Raw genomic sequence first — 7032 nt, 5'->3', positions numbered from 1 at the left:
TTAGTGTAGGAGTGAAATATGTTCTCTAGAATACTTGTTTCCTTCCTATATAATCCTTAATGCTTAACTTTGTATTATTTAAATACTCTTGTTGTACAGTACTTCGCCAAGAAACACTCTTGACTGTGTAAGTATGCTATATGCTTCTTGGAACTCGAAACGAGCAAGTATAAATGCAGTTTTTCTCGACGTTCTCCATATTTTTCTGCTGGGTTTCCTTAGATGTGATGACGTATTCTAGAACGTCAAAGACTGGCGTAGAGCATAACTGTCAAATGATGTAATTTTTTGTTTACTTTTTAGAGTAAAGTTACACAATAGCTTGTATGTAATCTGTTGACCGTGATGAATTGAACTTCGGATTTTAGTATCCGTAAATTTACCACTGACTCACCAGGGATCTATGTAGTAAGCACGAAACAATAAGTTTAGTTCCAGATATTCATAGTTCCTAATTCAGCATTGATGCGATCTTGACTTTGAGTTACAGTATTTATCTATAGTGTTCACCATTTCATTAGCATGTTTATAAAGTAGTTAATTAATCTATGATGCTGTTTATTAGTTCGGTTACAAGTAGCTAAGTATGTGTTTTTAAAGAGTCATGACTCTACGTCGTATATATTCATCTTCAAATTACCGACTAGTGTTCTTATCGCTCAATAGGTTTTGCTGAAAGCACTTTCAAAACGTTACATAACGATATCGTTAATTTTATACAACAGGTGCTGAGTAAATGAAAACGTTTTTCGCACCTTAGCTAAATTCTCTTAACCAACAATCTATACATAATAACAAAAGGGAGTGGTTTTATTGTATCTTAATAGAATGATTTTATATACTGACGTATATGAAAAAATAGCAGACAGTCAGCTGCGTTATGTTACTAAAGGTTTCACACCTACAAATATGGAAAAACCATGGATAGTTTCTCTGACAGACAACAACCAAACGTTAAGAAATAATCAAAGATTCTACACTTGTGTATCCCACAGAAACCTTATACAGTGTAATAAATGTTTGTGTGCGTGTGTAAAACGAATACCGCTGGCCCATTTAGGAACTGTAATAGATGTAACCATCAATATGTTGAATAAACCACAGTGATAATAAAACAATAAATCATAGGTATATGTATATTTAACACCGTATATTGCATCGTTTTAAGTGATATTCTCAGCTAGTTTCTAATGGAACAAAACACAGGTACTGATGTGGAAAGAGATATCAGCCACCTTGTGTACATAATGTTAACTGTTGTTGTCGAACAATGGCAGATAAATGCCATTACGTATATGTGTAGTGAGAAATATTCTCAAAGATTGAATGTGTTACACACGTTTATTACGAATTTGATAAATAATATACTTGTAATTTTTCTATTTTAAACAGACTTTGGCAGAGTGGAGATTTTCAGTTTCTGGACCATGAATGTCATTATCGAATTAAACCCACTTTCCGACGCCTGAAGTGGAAATACAAAGGAAAATTCTGGTGTCCCTCGTGGACATCCATCACTGGAAGAGGTAAGTAAAGTAAGATAACTATCTAATATGGCGGAAGGGATGAGAGTTAGGTTGTCACGTAAAAGTATACAATAGCGAACTAAAAGTTCTGAATATTTCAGTTATAAATGTTTATAATCTCTTCATAAACACACACATAGATAATTAGATATAGAGTTCTCACCAGGGTTATAAGATGAGGACGTCATTTACAGAAGTAAACAGATTAGAAAATCAACTCGAAACAGTATCTACTTATACAATAAAGCAGGTTAGAAAATCAACTATGAACAGTAGTTATTTCCAGAGCTATACAATAATTCTATGAACATAACTTAAAGTAAAAATGCTTGGTAACTAACGTGGCTAAATTCTTCACTAATGTGAAAATGAGTTGAGTCCAAATTCCGTCCTGTGCTGTTCTGCAGACGTAGGTTGACATGAGCAACAGTACGACTAATGTTACTTTCATCATAGTGAGGATTCGATGTCACACGTCAAACTTTGACAGCTTGAAGTTCGCTATAAATACAAAACTAAAATATAAATATAGTATCATAAAGTGCATATTAACCATATGATCTAAAATTCAGTGTATTAATAGTTACAGAGATTTAGATGTTGTTTTTGATAGCAAATAAAGATCGGATTAAAATGTTTGATGAAAGACGGGAATTTAATTTTTAGATTTTTTGGTCTCCTTTAACCGAAAGTAGTGGTTCCATACAATTGAATTAAAGGGCTATAAACTTCATAGCTAAAACAGCTATATGAACTTATGAAACATAACTATGTTTTTAAAAAATAGAAGGTACAACGAAAAAATGTTTTCTAAGTTAATGGGATTAAAACTATTTACACATTAAATTTAAACATCACACTATATTATAAATTACTTTATTTTTACTGTGAATGATGACATTAGATTTAAACATCACACTATATTATAAATTACTTGATATTTTTACTGTGAATGATGACATTAAATTTAAACATCACACTAGATTATAAATTACTTGATATTTTTAATGTGAATGATATCTTCTGGGACATATCGTTTAAACTGAGAACAATAAACGTGGACATTTTTTGGTTTATCATAGATTCATAGCTGGTTTTCACTTCATACATCGATCTGAAAGAAATATATTACTGTTATAAACTTCAATTAATTAATTAAATAAGTAATCTTTAATTCAACTCTGAAACTAATGCTTTCGAAAACAATATACTAGCACAATGATATTTATATTTGAATATGTGGCATAAATTCTTAAACACTCAACCAAGAATGTTTGACAGGTTTTAATCAATGTATTTGCAGAGAAACAATAAACCACCGAGTATTTTGACATTGTTTGAAAAGGTTCGCGGTTTGTTTCACTTTCAAGTGATTTTACGTTTTTTAATCATGGTTGTTTGTTTGTAGCTAAGCACAAAGCTACACGCTACACAATGGGATATCTGTGCTGTTCCCACCTTTGGTATCGAAGCTAAGCACAAAGCTACACGCTACAGAATGGGATATCTGTGCTGTTCCCATCTTTGGTATCGAAACCCGGTTTCGAGCGTTATAAGTCTGCAGACTTACCGCTGTGCCACTGTGGGGAGGGGGGGGGAGCTCTTTTATCATGAAAACAATTAGCATACGTTATAAACAATATTAGTTAAAATCTTAAACTTTTTAAACTGACCTGTGTTTCGACAACTGCCTGTTGTCCTTCGAGGATCTGTCGAGCTGAAAATATGATAAAATAAAAAGATCGAATAAAGGCACACAATCTTTTTTGACTCGTGGCTGTTAACAACACCCTGTATGATGAAGCCTAAGTGAGAAACGTATACGAAGACAGCTAAGAAATAACAAGTTCAAGGAATTACGGAAACGTGGCGAAAAGAGATAAGATCATACATGGAAGCAAGACAGGAGACACATTGGAATCAAGGAAAGCCGTGATAAGACGGAAGACAGATTTACACCGATATCATACCATAGTGTAACTCGGAAGCGGATGGAAATTTTGCGATTAAGTGTATAAGTTTGTTTGTTTGTAATTAAGCACAAAGCTACACAATGGGCTATCTGTGTTCTGCCCACCACGGGTATCGAAACCCGGATTCTAGCCTTGTAAGTCCGCAGACATACCGCTGTGCCACTGGGGGCAAGTGTATAAGAAGTAATTACTGAATTTATAGCAGCTGATGTAGTAAGCATATATTGTACGTATAAAAATACTAATTTAAATAGTGTAGCAGTTTTCAGATCTCATCGGTATAGTGTAAAAGCTTATATTAAACAACTAAAGGACTTTTAAGGGAAAATAAAATGTATACATTATAAGAGACATAAATATAAAATATGGAGAAAGTAATATAAAAATATGTAATCTACTTTCGATTTTTATCCTTGTTTACAAACTACTAACAACAGTCAAGTGCTTGTCTTTATCACAGATAAAGTATATTCTATACAAACAGCAATCATACAAACTATAATTACAGACCATATTGATACAGCTCTAAAAATTAATTACAATTGTACCCCTCTGAGACAGCGGTAAGTCTACGGATTTAGAATATTAAAGTCAGGGGGTTCGATTCCCCTCGGTGGACACAGCATATAGCTTTGATTTAAAAAAAAACACGAGCTAATTACAGAAATAAATTATGTATAAAAGCAATAATAATGAAGTTTTGAAAATAAGTTACAAAAAAGGTTCATAGAGTAATAGAACAAACGTATTTGAGTAGTATTTATGAAAAATTAAATATATAAGATGCATATAAAGATTTCATTAGAAAATATAATTACATAATCTACAGGAAATGTAAAAATAAACAGAGAAAAAATTTAAAACCACAGATAACAAATGGATTGTTACAAGCTATTCAACCAATATGTAAAATGTATGGAAATTATAAATTAACAATTTATAATGAATTTAAAAATTATAGGAGTTATTGTAAGCAAAAAGCAATTCACAGTAAAACTGGTATTAAAAAACGGAGGGACATAATAATTGAGATGACAGGGAAATAGTAAAAATACGCGGAAAACGAAAACTTTGGTTGTTGTGAAACGCAAAGTTACAAAATGGACAATCTATGCTCTTTTCACAAGGTGAATCGAAACCAGATTGTTAGCGTTGTAAACCTGCAGACTTACCACTTGAAAACTTTGAAAGTATTACAGTAGATAATAAATATATTAATTTTACTGAACAACCCGATTTATATGTAAATGCGGTTATTTAATTTTATATAAACATATAAATGAAGTTAAAAGTAAAAAAATGTTGAAACTGCTTTAATATGGACCATTTAGATGAAACACAGTATAAAACTAATATACCTGTAAATCAATAAACACAGTATAAAACTAATATACCTGTAAATCAATAAACACAGTATAAAACTAATATACCTGTAAATCAATAAACACAATATAAAACTAATATACCTGTAAATCAATAAACACAGTATAAAACTAATATACCTGTAAATCAATAAACACAGTATAAAACTAATATACTTGTAAATCAATAAACACAGTATAAAACTAATATACTTGTAAATTAAATGTTTTTTTTAATAATTTCTTCGAAGTTAAGCACAAAGCTATACAATAGGCTATCTGTGTTCTACCCACCACGGGTATCGAAACCCGGTTTCCAGCGTTGTAACTCGGTAGACATACCGATTTCTGCGAAATGAAATGAATTTTAATAGTGATATAACATGGGGGGGCCTGTAATATTTAGATACTCAATGCTTTGTACACTATATAATCGATGCATTTAAGGAACCAATTCTTATTTCTGTATGAAGTGAAGGAGTAAAAAAAATCAATACACATAATATTAAATTTTATTACACATATTATTAGAATAATTACTTTAAAATACACGAAAGTTTATTTAAAGCGATGTTTTAGACGTATATGTTTTGTTTGAAAAGGCTGCTTTTCTACTGGTAAAATTTTATACTCGCTTAGTGGGGTTGTGTCTTAGTCTAGGCGTATATTTGTCCATTGCTATGCATTATACATAGAGAATTTAGTTACACAAACTATAAATGCTCGCTATATTTTCGAACAAACTTCTGACAATATATGGCTGCAGCTTAACATTTTACATCTTGAACTAATGTGATCAAATAGTCATTAGCTACAGTAAATCATCATGACCCGCATCAGCTAGCAACTAGCTATGTTTATTATCATTACAATATACAAAGTTAGCTATAATATCAAGCAATCCTTTGTCCATAGTTGAGCATATAAAAAAGCCAGCAAACAAGATAAATAAAAAATTCAGAATTTACAAACCTGCAAAAAAGGAATCGTAAAAAAAGTAAGGAAACAAGGCTGGAGATACTACAGACACAATTTACTCTAACTACAAATCCACATTTTGACTCCATCAAAATAGAGGTTTGAAGTTTGAGTTAATAATGTCTACGCTGTCTCCAGCCTTGTTTCCTTACTTTTTTTTTACAATCCTTATTTGTATATTTTTAAATTCTGAATATTTTATTTGTCTTATAAAAATTAATTCAGTATTAAATAAATATGAAGCAAAATTAACTTTAATGGCGAAATAACAAGTTTTGCAGATGACTCAGTAATAATCTATAATTGATTCAGTTGTACAATATGGTATCATTGGTTGGGGAGATACCTATCTAACAAATTTAAAGTTTTAATACAGTTACAAAAGATACTATCAGATGCATATTATCATTATCACAGTATGATCATATTTGATTACATTTCAAAATTTAAATATAATGTTGCTGCGTAAGCTATTTATTTACAAAATATTAAATAGATGCATGAAAGATATTCAAAGCTGGCAAAAAATTTGATCAATATGTAACAAACAAGAACTGAAGAACAAAGTAATTTAAAACTTTCTAAATATACAAGAAAACATTTATTCATATCAAACACTAAAAATTGTATAATAGTATTTGAATTGAAATATAATTACTGTTTAGTGATAAAAATATTTATAGTTCATACATAAAATAAAAATGTATGAATTGAGAAATATATGTTAAAATATTATAACATGTTTTTAAAAATAAAAACATAACGAAGAAAATATTAATTAATGAATTTTTTTGTTTTGATCAACACTCGAGTGATTTTGTGGATCTTCTTTTTATGATATTGTATATCATTTTTATATTATTGTTTTATAAAAGATTTTAAAAAGTAGAATTAAAATATATGTGATATCTACTTTTCCCTGTGTTAAGTAAAGATGTCACTGCTACACGCCCTTAGTGACACAGTGGTAAGTCCGAAGGCTTATAACGCTAGAAACCAGGTTTCGATACACGTGGTGGGCAAGTACGATAGCCCCTTGTGCAGCTTTGTTCTTAATTACAAACAAACAAGTCACTGCTACAAGTTCTAAATATATTTGAAAACAATTTTAACGACGATTCAAATAAGAGTAAATTATCCTAATATTATCTCGCATCTTAATAAACAAACAGAGTTTAGATTACTGCTGAGATT

General features: G+C 30.5%; 1 long non-coding RNA gene across 1 annotated transcript in view; it reads right to left on the bottom strand.

Annotated features, from left to right (window-relative positions):
- Positions 1–3364, bottom strand: part of LOC111089736 — a 17552-nt gene extending 14188 nt beyond the window's left edge. Inside the window, exons 1-3 of the long non-coding RNA XR_002613947.1 lie at positions 3200–3364; positions 1868–2027; positions 245–252 (exon numbers count right to left, since the gene is read on the bottom strand). This is a non-coding gene — a long non-coding RNA (uncharacterized LOC111089736). The remainder of the gene's footprint in view (positions 1–244; positions 253–1867; positions 2028–3199) is intronic.
- Between the last annotated feature and the right edge of the window lie 3668 nt (positions 3365–7032).

This window comes from Limulus polyphemus, unplaced genomic scaffold (assembly GCF_000517525.1).
Source record: "Limulus polyphemus unplaced genomic scaffold, Limulus_polyphemus-2.1.2 Scaffold7228, whole genome shotgun sequence".
In the NCBI taxonomy this organism is placed as follows: domain Eukaryota; kingdom Metazoa; phylum Arthropoda; class Merostomata; order Xiphosura; family Limulidae; genus Limulus; species Limulus polyphemus.
This window is presented reverse-complemented; position numbering and strand designations above follow the sequence as displayed.